This window comes from Perna viridis, chromosome 8 (genome assembly GCF_037379345.1).
Source record: "Perna viridis isolate PV_CMFRI_1.1 ecotype Kerala chromosome 8, ASM3737934v1, whole genome shotgun sequence".
NCBI lineage: Eukaryota > Metazoa > Mollusca > Bivalvia > Mytilida > Mytilidae > Perna > Perna viridis.
The window spans coordinates 31,064,507-31,078,012 of NC_142452.1; the positions used below are offsets into that span (position 1 = coordinate 31,064,507).

Consider the following 13,506-nt stretch of genomic DNA (forward strand, 5'->3'; position numbering starts at 1 on the left):
ATTTAAAATTTTGGCTGCTTTAAAGATTTAATTTCCGTTTTTCCAAACGAAAAAAAAATCAATAATAAAAATATAAAATTCTGATAAATTATGTCTCTTGTTCGTAAGTTAATTTTACTGACTCTTTCATAGTATTCTTGTCATTCCGGCATCATTCAAGGACAATGTGTTATGTCTTATCTCACATTGATTGCCAGCGATTCAGAAAGTCCATCAGCGGATGCCCGACCGGTTGACCATCCAGACCATCTTCATTACTAGAGTTACTAAGAGCATCATTAACTCAAATACTTTGAAGACCTACCAGACTGCATGAGAGTCACTTCATTTCGAACACTTTATTGCTTAGAAAATATTTGGCCTATTTCCAATTCACATTATCTTACATGACATTTCATATCTATCGAACTTAAATAATGATACTTCTACAATAGTTATCTTCATTTATGCTATTAGTCTATGCACAAGATACAAATTAAAAATACAAATTTGGAAGTGGTTGATAAAGCTAAATCTTTTCATTTTAAGAACTAGATAGAGGGAAACAATTGAACAACCTCTTAATTCAGACAAGCGCATGTTTACCTCTTTTTGTTTACAGAAGCAGCTAATTCCTTTTCTCGATTTTTGTGTTATCGAAATTAAATTGTCGACGTTTTTCTTCATTTATCTACTTGTTCTTAATTTTTCAGTTCATTTCAGAATGTTACTGAATCATGATTTTGTTCGTGCTGATTTTCATTTTTAACGTTACAGCAGTTTCTCAACAAATCTTTCACCTTTTCATGAATACACAGCTAGTTGCTCTTTGTATTTTTATCTTACCTACATTAATATTAGTATATGTTTTTATGAACAAACCTCCTAATCTTTTTTTAAATAAAGTATATCTCATAATTAGCTAGCATCATGGATGATGCAAAAATATTAGTTTTTTAAGATAATTATTTTATGAATTGGCAGATAGTTATATTTATTTATATTCGTACATTTCAACATACTTCGGTTGTCAAGATGTCATCTTAAAAGTAAACAAGGTCATTCTGTATATTTTTAATGTAGGTTTATATACGTTTGTTCTCCCCTTCCTGGTTCCCCTAACTTCACAGCTATTTTTAGATAGACATGCACAAGCCACATGACCTACGCATGATGTCATGGAATATTTTAGGCTGAAGCAGCTGGACCCCAAACAAATTTCAGTGAATTTCACTTGATGGAAAGTAGCTTTCCAAACTTCATATTTATTGGACTTCAATAGCCGTTGTTTTACTTTTATTTTGTGCATCTATTCATAGCATGTGTTACGGAAATCACGTAACAGTTTTATTATAACACACGAACGATGCCTCCGAAGGCAAGCAACAGGGGTCGCAGTGTGCATCGTTATTTACCGTATAATTTATCATTACCAGAAAATGGGACTGCTGGTCAGCTTAAAACAGAAATTTCAAACCTTCGAATAAATTTTCCTGAGAACGCGCGCCGATCCCATTTGATTTCATTGTATAAACAATATGGTCATACACGGGAGGTAATTATAACTGCTGAAGATATTGGAACGGCTGAAACTATACCTGTGAAGCCGTCAGATAGAACAGCTGAGATAATCATGGCCAGAACGGAACTTCCGGTAGTGCATGGAAAGAAAAATGATATAAACAATGAACTTCTCAGTGTAATTCGAGAATCGTAAGTCAACGCATTAAAGAAGGACATGAAATCTGTTACGACTGACATTCAAAGGTTAAAAGGCACCAGACACGTGTCAACGGCTGCAGGAAGCCCAGATCTGGCGGTGACCACAGAGCTAAGCTTAAGGACAAACATGACTATACAGCTCCGAAGAACTCCAAGAAGACACAACACGTAGCAGAGCATATTTAAATCTTAACTGTACAGACAATTCAAATCTTACCAACACACAGTACACAAATCCTAATCAACTCGTCAAAACACAGTTCAGATTTGTAAAGGAATCCTTGCCTTTTGTGGAAACAGTATCACTTCTGTTACGCAAAGTGTACTAGAAGGTAAGGATGTTAATTTGGCAACATTGCACATACCACATTTTAGTTACTTTAAAGAAAGACAATAAATGTCCCGACCCCAGGCTAAATAAACAATTCTCAATAGCAGAATTTGTTAACTCTTTCGGGATACACAAGAGCATTAATGTGTGAGGTTTTTCCACATAGGCGTGCTGAGCTTGATCTTCATGACAGAGACATTATAGAAATGGCAAGCCGGTATGTTGGTAATGGATTTTATGAGTACCATAAGCTTTTTAGTGCTAGTGTTGCAGCCCACCTCAAATATCAAGGATTGTCAGTAGATTTGTCTGTCAGAAATAATACATTATTCTGCAATATATTTGCATATGAAGCCAAACATTTGTTTAAATTGTCAGAGTATAAACCATTCAGTAGCCTTTCGCCCTAACAATGTTAGGAATTCTATTTTTTCTATGATTGCACAGCCAATTTATAGAGATTCCAACAAAGTTCTGAATGACTATAGGCATACCGATGCTTATGGAGACTTAAGATTACTCATGGTGGTTTAGAAATTTGTAATAACTTTAATGCAGAGAAATGATGTACCCAACCAAGGTGTAACAATTTACATGTATGTGCTATATATGTAAGAAAGCCGAACACGGGAAATCACAATGTCTCCATTCATAAAACTTGATAGCTCCAAGTGCCATTCAAACCTTAGACACAAAAGGCCCAATGTCTACTGCTTTAAATATTGACAATTTAAAAAAAAAAAACTATTATGCAACCATCCAGATAGGGAATTTGTGCAAACTTAGTGACAGGTGTAAACTATGGCTTTGATAGTGGTATTTCTCCATTACCGTCTTCCTCAGTTATATGTAAAACAACTGTTATCAGCTAGATGTCAACCGGATATCACTTCAAAATATATTCAGTCTGAATTAGACAAAGGTTTCATCTATGGTCCATTTATTGATATACATTACGACTTATACCGCATTAATCCAATAGGCATCGTCGAAGGGAAATATCCCGAAAAGAAAAATAAAATGGTAGTGGATTTATCGGCACCCCATGATGATTTCGATAACCTTAGTTTAAATGACCTAATTGATAAAAAAAGATTTGCTCTGCAGTATGTTACTATTGACCATGCCATCCATATTATTAAAATGTGGGATAGGTAGTTGGCTATGCAAAACCGATATTTCTGATGCATTTTAGCAGAACATTTATGGTCATTTCACGATATTCATTGGGAGAATAAATATTACTTTTATTCTAGATTAGTCTATGTTAGTCGGTCAAGTCCGAAAATGATATTTGACCAAATATCTCTTGCAATATGCTGGATAGCTGAGAATGTATTCAAAGTGAATAACATTTTACATTTTTAGATGACTTCCTTACAATTGACCCACCAAATTACGAAGCTGATAGAAGTATGGCAATATTAAATTATATTCAGGTAGTTGAATATTTCAATTGCACCCCATAAGACTGTTACACCGACTCATTGTTTGGAATATTTGAGTGTAATAATAGATACGCAATATATAGAAGCTCGGTTACCCAAGGAGAATCGAAAGGATTTATGAAATCATGGAGAAATTTCTGACATTAAAATTATGTACAAAGAGGCAATTACTCATTTTCTTTTCGGGTCATCTACATTTTGTATGCAGAGTAATTTATCCTGGACGTTCATTTATTTCGTATCTAATTAAGTTTTTCACAACTGTTAAAAACTGCATCTCCACATTTATCTTACCAAAGATTGTAGATTGGATATACTAATGTGGCTGACATTTCTGTTTAGATGGCATGGCGTTTCTTTCTTTCTAAATTATAATCTTACTCTAACATCTGATTTGCATTTATTCACTGATGCTACAGACTGCACTTTTGGGGGTATTTATGGTACCGTGTGGTTTCAAGGGAGGTTTCCGTCACAGATTCTGCACAACAAAGAAGCTTCTAGGGTCTTATTTGAGTTGTATCCCATAGCTATGGCTATAGCATTGTGGGGTAGTACAATGTACTTTGGGCTAGGCATAGAACTGTGTTTCATTGCGACAACATGTCTACAGTAGCGATTATAAATAAAGACTGCAAAGTTTCGACAGCTAGCACCATGGGCTGATCAATTTCAAACACCTTGTATTCAGTGGAAAGATTTTATGATACATGTATGAGGGAACTGTTATGGAACGCTTGTATTACATCAAATACCACAGCAGCTTAGAAGACTGGTTTTGAACTTTCTGCCAATTTGTCACCTTGTATGGTATAGCTAACCAACCAGGAGACCTGCCTACTATAGATGAAGAGTTGTTAATTAACTTCGTTACATACTGTTATCAAGCCTTAGATCTCAAATTAGCCACTTGAAGATTTATCTATCTAGAGTTAGGCTTTTGTACTTTAGAAAAGGTAGAAAAGATCCACTCATGTATAATAATAGGTCAGAATGTATATTGAGAGGTATCAAAAGAATTCAAGGTTCTGATTTACATGTAGCTTTAAAGAAAAGACTTCCAGTAACTCTATTTTTTTGACAGACAGTGATTTGTAAAAATTATTTAAAAAAGGGTTTTGCCCCCTTTCAGACAGGGTGTAAATATTTATATCTTGAATCTAAAAGTATCAAATGAAACCTGTACAATGTATGAAATAGTTCATTGAACGTAGGAAGAAACAAGTGCAGCTAGTTCATCACCTCTTTTTATAGACTGTAAAGGAGCACCATTGAGTAGAAACAAGTTTATTGACTTTTTTAGACATGCATTATCTTCATTAGGTATTGATGATTCCAAATACAGTGGTCATTCCTTTTCGTATAGGGGCAGCTACTACTGCAGCAGCTGCAGGAATCGAAGATCATTTGATTCAACCTTTAGGTCGATGGTCATCAATCTGTTACACTAGGTACATTAGGACTTCAGTAGCTACAATTATGCATGCACGAATCAAATGAATATTTCCATCCGGTGTTTATTGTTGACTATAGTGGGTTACAGCACCTACATTTAAATGTACAATTCATATTAACAGTGGAGCAATCTCCTTGGGGGCACTTCTTATACTCATTTTGGCGTTTTCAATTCCATTTTCTGGAATTATAATCCCAGGTACAAAGATAAGATTGTAGGCGTGTCTGCTGGGCTACCCCCAGACACTAAGATTTAGGATGTAGGCGTGCCTGCTGGGCTCCCCCAGGTACTAAGATAAGGTTGTAGATGTGTCTGCTGGGCTCCCCCTAGACACTAAGATTTAGGATGCAGGTGTGCCTGCTGGGCTCCCCCAGGTACTAAGATTAGACAAAATTTATACAGTATCTGCCGGGCTCCCCCCAGATACAATGTACTTTTGTTTTCTTTCATTTTTTAGCTCACATGTATTTTCATTTTTTACATCTTTCATGTATCTGCTGGGGCTCTCGCCAGACACAGATTTCTAAAATAAGTTTGTTTTCTACGAGTAGCTCCCAGATTGCCAAATTATGTTTTATGTTTTTTTTATTATTGAGTATTGTGTTTATGTAAATAATTTGTACCGTTGTTTTACTTATTTTAAATGTACATGTAGTTATTTTAATAGATTTTTTTAATTTCATGTGTTTGCGTTTACAAAGATGTTATAGGTTTTGACTATATACACTCACTATCTTGTTAACTTGTAAGATACGAATGTACATTAAGATAAGATGCACGCACACATGTACATGTTTTTACTACATGTAGTTTTTTTTTCAATTCCATGAAACTTACACAGAGGTGTTGTCAGCAAAATGATGGAAAAGATGTGACAGAAGTTTGATATGTGTTGAGCTTGCATAAACGGGCACCTTAGGAAGTGTTCCTCTGCTAAGTATGAATTTGGTTTCTCGGTATGATAAAATGCATACAGATGTACAGAATAATTGAATGCGTTTCATGGTTAAGACTGCATTTGGGAAGCTGTGTATCATGTTCTTGAGAGTATATAAGAGAAATAAAAATGAAAATGTCCATGCCATGTTAATTCTGATGAAAATGTACCTTTAACTCGGATAAATACATATTGTGGCTGGTGTCAGGGGGAAACGAACAAACGAATAAAGAGGCTGGGTATGTTCAGTTGAGTAATTTTGTAGTCTAGCATAACTTCCATGCTTCCAGTTTTTAGTGGAGTCCGAGTTGCTCATTTACTTTTGTTACTTTTTATGTATGATTTTAGTTACTGTATGTTCTTTGTTGTGTATGTCTGTTTTCCATGTCGGGTCTTTGTCCCTGGATTACATTCTTTTGATTACCGCTATAATCTTGGTTTCCTTGATTACTCTTTCGATTTACTTAAACATAGTGCTATACATATAAAAATTGATATGTTTAGTTGATCACTTATATTCTCACTATTGCATTGCATGATATTCTAAACACTCTTTGCCTTGACATCTGTTAGCACTTGTATTTTCTGCCATCAAGTAAAATACACTAAACACAAAACATGATCATAAAATCATTCTCCTAGGCAAAAAACACAGAATGCCACGGACGACTTCGGAGTTCACTTTAAAATTAAACTTTTAAAAAATCATCAGAATTATAAGTCGACCATGGCGAGAGATAAATTGACAATAACATTTCATTGGCTTGAAACTAACAAAATATACGGAGTAAAACGCAAAGCTTTGCCGAGCGTTTCCCGGTTCGTACCAAATTCGTATATTGTTTTTATTTCTAGTAAAAATGCTGTCATTGTTTTATAATACAATACTAATTATTTTCACATTTAGTTTAAATTTTCATCCGACGTGCTCATTATATTTTCTTTAGCGACGCTACAATAAACAGGCAGTTCATACAAGGTAGGAAAGAATCGGAGCCAAAGTGTTATATGTACTGTCAGTGACTGCATATTATCAATAAATACACTGTCCATGCATTGTGGTTACTCAAATTGAACGATTGCAGTATGAATAAAGTTTGGGCGTACTCTGTCTTTATACATCATCTATTTACAAACTTCCGTTGTTTACTCGCCATTTGTTTGGGTTTTTTTTGTTGTTGCGCTATAGTTACAATTTTCAGTTTCTTCTACTCGACCAGTCGTATATATAATTAGACAGATGTAGTATCCCTGGCAACACTGTTTGTGACAACCATCTAAGGATTTTGAACCTATTGATGTCAAAGTGATTTGCGTGTGTGTGTTTTTTTTAAGAAACAGGAACAAATGTATGAGTCACAAGCTCTTTGAAGCAGAGTCAATAATATCAACTCTTTTGAAATGCTAAGTTACTTCTAACTTTTTGTATTAAAATGTGTTAGAAATTCTATTTTACTGATGACATGTGTTTTTGTTTAAATTATTCAACATGACCGTTTTTGCAATAACATATTATGTTATCTTGGACTTTCCAAAAGCCTTTGTCAATTAGCAAGTGATTTTTTTTATATATTTTCAACATGTACTGTCTACTTAATTATTCTGCATTGTTTATGACTCTTTGAAATGCAAGTCATGTATAAGAAAGTGAGACAAAATAACATAGCTACATGTTTACGGCCTTGAACTTATCATGAATGCAGAATCGAAATGAACAAATCATTATCGAGTGGTTAACTTCATTAACAAATATACCAATTTATGATTAAATACCGTATTTTTAAAAAGTCATATAAGCATTATAATTATCTCGAACACAATCAAAATCTGTAATGAAGGAAAAGTGGACTTGCGAAGATTTTTGTTTTTTCTTCTTCTTTTTAATATTGATTGGATTGAAAAAAAAGTCCTTTTTGTGTACCAACCAATTTGATCAGTGTGTCAAGTCAAACTTGTACACTTTTAGTGACTTATTGCCTGTTGCCTAGACTGTGTTTTCGAATTGAATTGTATTGCTCGTTGAAAATGATGCTATGGAATTCGTTTTGTTTTTATTTATTGCATTTTAGAGCATTTTTGTTGTCGTGAAACAGCATTAAAGCATGCTTCAAATATCAAAAAAATAGATATCTTGTAATACAGATTAACTACAGGGAAATAATTAAAAAGTCACTAAGAGATGATTTCATATATGTACCTACCAATATGCTTAAATTTGACTGGAATATTAATTCCACGCGCATTCAACCAATACAAGTGTCCCAAGTCTGGAATTTCTGGCCTATGTATATTTTTTTCGTTTTCACTTTTAGTATACGTTTATTTTTCTGGATGATAAAAGGCATCATTTCGCCGTACCTGTGCATAATGTGGCTTTGGGATCTGCTGAAGCCTACACAGTGGGATGAGGGTTTCCTCGTCGTTGATTGAATACCCATGGGTAGTTTTGCGCTGATATTTTTCATTTTGGTAGGGTTGCTGGCTCTTTCACCATATCCATTCTCCTTATATGTATAACGTACTCATATTGCCGACACACTAATATAGTTGAAGTCTTAAATCTAATACTGTATATTTTTTTTTTAAAGATAAAACTCTACAATATGTCGCGAAGATTATTAATTATTATCAAAATATCTCTCATCCTCGCAATTTTGAATGAAGACCTTCGTTAAATACACGGTTTATTCAAACTAGAACAAAATCATTGGATACTATTGTCTGATGATATTGAAATTACATTTGAACAAACTAATGACAAAAGACCAATGAAAACCGACGCACAGACATTCCGAAAGCAGGATTTTAAATTTTACCGAATAAGGATTCAAAAGCAGAGGTAATGCATTATGATAAAATTATATACATATATATATGTGGATACTTATGTTTAACGGTAATTGCACTTGGCAAATTGATCTGACGACAAATGATTATTGGGTCATTTTGCAATAGACAGACTCTACTAAATTTCTTATGCAGCGAAATATTCATTTTAAAGAGTAATCACGGGAACCAAGGTTATAATGTAATCTAGGGACCAGACACGGTAAACAGACATACAAAACAAAGGACACAAAGTAACTAAATGAGCAACTTGGACTCCACTAAAAACAGGGAGCATGGACCAGGTGCACCGGTAGGGTAAGCGTCCTCTGCTTTTCTTTAAACACCCGCCGAGTTGCTCATAAAAGTCAAGTCTGGGGTAGACAGACGAGGAAAGGAAAACTATGAACCGTTGAATAAATCAGTTTTCATGGTGCAGATGGGTACACCATAACGATCAACGAGTTCATGATGACGACCATAAGACTTCTGTAGTGATGACCTTAATCTTGTAACAACATAACCCTGTTCCAGAAGCCTATTAGAGTTCTAGCGCGATACAAAAAGTCTGCGTAGTTTCGGCAAGCTTTGGCATAACGTATGAGTTGTGATATGAACACTCCATACGCAGATGCTGAAGGGGTGTTGCCACAGATGAAAGGAAAGTTGACAATTCTGAATGAAAAGTCATCACGTTTGTCGTAAAGTTTGGTCAATAGCTTTGCTTTACCATCGATTTCTAAGTGTAGGTCAAGATATGAGGCTGACATTACAGTGTCTGTAGTATCCTGTATCTCAAGTTCTTTGGGGTAGATGCGATGTATCAAATCCCCGAAATTAGGATTGTTTAAAGATAATACATCATCTATATGGCGGAAACTGTTAAAGGAAGCATTTAGTTCATACAGTAGAAACTAACTTACTCGCGGAACATTCACTTCACTGTTGGTGCGATACTTTAAATGGATCTTCATCAAATCAATCATCTTGCATCAAATAAAAATAGTTTGTATTAAGGGTTTTCTTAATAAGGTTTTCTATTCATCCCTATATTGAAAAAAAAATGTTAACAATGATTAAGTCACAATCAAAACAAAAAATATTTATTCAACTTACACATGTCTAAAGTTCATTATGTCAAAGATAGATATATAACACTTCTTTCAACGACTTGTTGGTCTCTATGTAGTCATTCGTGAAGGAATGTGGTACATGTAAATGGTTAAATCAAATTTGTTTAAAGTTGAGGTGAGCACCTTTTTGGAATATCAGACAATAAAATGATATATAAGGACAAAACCAAACACTTTGATCAATGAGAGCGCTAATAGACAAATGGTTCTCTTAAAGCCGGATGACATACTAAGAAATCCTATAAGCGAAACGCTTCGGAAAATGTTTCTTGTGATACACCAAAACGACATTTTACACACGGTCTTGTTTACTTTGTTGCTATCAATGAATTAACATGTGTCTTCCTGGTTGACGACTGTCACTCAGTGCAATGCCTTCTTATCTCACTGACAATAGTACTATAATAAAATTACATGTAGGTTGAATTACGTCTAAAATAAGCTCAAATCACTTCAAATAGGTTAAAACTTGTAAATCACACATAATATAAAATAATGTTAAATTTCGCAGACTTTTTGTACCACACCTTTTAATTACTGAGAACAAAATTTGGTAACTCTAGGTATATGTTACTTACCAGAATTTAAATATATATAAATGTTTATAAAAAAAACAATGAAATTTTTAACCATATGATAAATTATAAGTAATGACGCGTACAAGAATAATGCATATTGTTATATCGCGTTATAGTCCTTCACAGGTGATATTAGCTCATATTCCCTGTCAGTATTATGCCATGAGGTATAGAATAGTTACAGACAATATGATAATAAACCCACAATGAATATCTTGTCAAGTAAGTAAGTTTGACCGGATTATTTTTTCTATTAATTTTTAAAAAAAACTTTTTGTATTTATCCAAAGCAAGTACTTTAACGTCGAAGAAATCTATGGCATCAACGCCTACACTCTAGTCCAACGCTCTGTGTCACTCTAGGCTACATAAAAATATAGCTTTTGTTAACCGAGTGATACTTCATTGTTATTAAATCTAGAGTGCAAACATTAGCACATGACGTAACTGAATAGGACAACCTCTAATGGTATCGAGTAAGACAGTAGAGGTTCTGTAAATTATATAAATACAGCCACACCAAGTATATAATATATATAAGCAGTCTAATGGGATGTGCAAATTTCACCATCTTACTTGCTTACTTGCCAGTGCGTTACTATTTAGATACACAGCATGCACGGCGAGGATCAACATAGAATGTCATATAAAGAAAAATATCATAGATAATAACAACAACTGGTCAAAAAGCAAAATATTGTCTCGAAAAAGCTTTTGGATGAAAAATTACAAACAATTTCCCCAGATGGAATAAACGAGAAAATTCATTGTTAGGTCCTGGTCTAAAGCTGGTACAGCAATATATGAAATACATCAATACGCTGTACTACTATAATTTGTCTTTTCTTAATTGTTTTCCACATTTAATTCATTTCTCCTTCTCATTCGGATTCCTTATCATTTGCTTCCGTGTGCCTTTGATAAAGGTACAATCACCTACAGTGTGATTCAGCTTCAGAATATTCTTTGATCTTGAACTTTGCAAGTTTTATGCTGACGAAGGATATCTTTTATCCGAAATATTGAATGTAAATTTTACCATCATTTGGTGATATTGAACATATTTAAACGTTTATCAAGTCTAAGGTACACCACGACTCTAGAATCGATGCAGGGTTGCAAATTTGCGGTACAAATTTGGTCGCTCCCTCAAAGGGATTTGAACCCCTTCTCATCTCCGATATGCCCCGTGCAGGTCCGGGTGTTAAAAGAATAGGCCTGAAGCAGCGCTAAGCTTGTCGTAAAAGGCGACTAAATAGTGCTCAGAAACCTAGCCGGGGGCTAGGCGCTCTGCCCACAGAGCAACTGGGATGTGTGCCCCAGGTGGTGGAATGGGGTACCCCTGGCGTGTTACATGCTGGGGTTGTCAGGCTATAATACGGAAAACCTGACCGCAAACCATAGTGGTGCGCCGTGTTGGGAAAGATGCCACGTTCCTCGCACGTTAAAGAACCCTGCTGTGGTATTCGATAGGAGTAGGAACCTTTGCGCTCCGCCACAGGAGGCTAAATTGTCCGACCTTACCCATCCCCCTTTTTCCAGTGGCAATCAAAATTTGTCGACCCTATTATCCTTGTGACCCATCCTTTTTTTCATTTCATGTTCATTTTATCATCCATTTCATGTTCATTGTCTGAATATAGCTGAAATATTGCTGCTCGGACGTTAAACCCCAACAAACAGTCGACAAATTTTGCCACTGGAAATAGGGAGAGGTGGGTAGGGTCGGACAATTTAGCCTCCTGCGGCGGAGCCCTATGGTTCCTACTCCGGGAGAATACCACAGTAGGGTTCTTTAACGTGCGAGGAACGTGGCATCTTTCCCAACAAGGTGCACCACTATGGTTTGCGGTCAGGTCGACAAATTTTGCCACTGGAAATAGGGAGAGGTGGGTAGGGTCGGGCAATTTAGCCTCCATACCACAGTAGGGTTCTTTAACGTGCGAGGAACGTGGCATCTTTCCCAACAAGGTGCACCACTATGGTTTGCGGTCAGGTTTTCCGTATTATAGCCTGACAACCCCAGCATGTAACACGCCAGGTGTACCCCATTCCACCACCTGGGGCACACATCCCAGTTGCTCTGTGGACAGAGCGCCTAGCCCCCGGCAAGGGTTCTGAGCACTATTTAGTCGCCTTTTACGACAAGCTTAGCGCTGCTGCAGGCCTATTCTTTTAACACCCGGACCTGGACGGGACAATAATATTCTCAGACATGAGTATTTCTTAACTCTTGTGGTCCTTGGTCTTGTACCTGGTTTTTCTTGCATTATTTTATCATTCATGTATTCTATGCTACCATACTACCATTGTTTCTTTGGAGACATTAATAGGGATAGTAAATTGTCAATATGTTTGTGATACAGATGTTTGTATAATTATTGATATGTTCAGCCGAACAAGTTCAAATCTCGACATTTAAATACTCCTCTGTCTAAGAATCAGGCAAAATATGTATAAGGTGTGGCGCATGAAGAAAAAATACACAGAGATTTTATTGCATTATCCAAGTATTTATACCTCATAACCCCCAAAAAATTAATGTCAAAGTGTTTGTAAAATTTGCCTTTTTAACATATGAATAGGTTAAATTTATTTGTAATAAACTATGGAAAAATGGCGGGAAATTTTTCCCGCACCTTTTCCCTATATAAGCATTAACAAAATATGTCACAGATGCTTCAGGATAAATTTAAATAGCTGTTTAGTTGTTTTCTAGATGTATTAAATATGTTTAAGGCAAAAAAAAAAGACCAAACTGAAAATTATGATGTGCCAACCATTGCCTAATTCTTACACAGAATGGTACTTAAATGTACTACAAAACAGTTTAATTGATACAAGACAACATGTACTTTTGAAAAATTGTCACGTATTGTATTGTATTGATTGGTTTAGATATTTGTTTCACTCAGTACTAGTGGTGACGCTGCAATGCCACGCTTGTGTCTACAATATCGGTTCTTTATGAGATGACGAAAAGTAATATTTTAACCGCAGTGTTTCCCAAAGTAAACAAATGTTGAGGAAACAGCACAAGTTAGTAAATAGATAAAACATAGACAGTAAACGTTTTGTTCCTGATGTGAAGGTGTT

The 13,506-nt window shown here is 35.3% G+C and overlaps 1 long non-coding RNA gene across 1 annotated transcript; it reads left to right on the forward strand.

The window, feature by feature from the left end:
• The first annotated feature begins 1,093 nt into the window (after positions 1-1,093).
• On the forward strand, positions 1,094-5,618 carry LOC148610211 (uncharacterized). The gene is made up of 2 exons (XR_015914764.1): positions 1,094-2,033; positions 3,401-5,618. It is a non-coding gene; the product is annotated as an uncharacterized LOC148610211 (long non-coding RNA).
• The last annotated feature ends 7,888 nt before the right edge of the window (positions 5,619-13,506 follow it).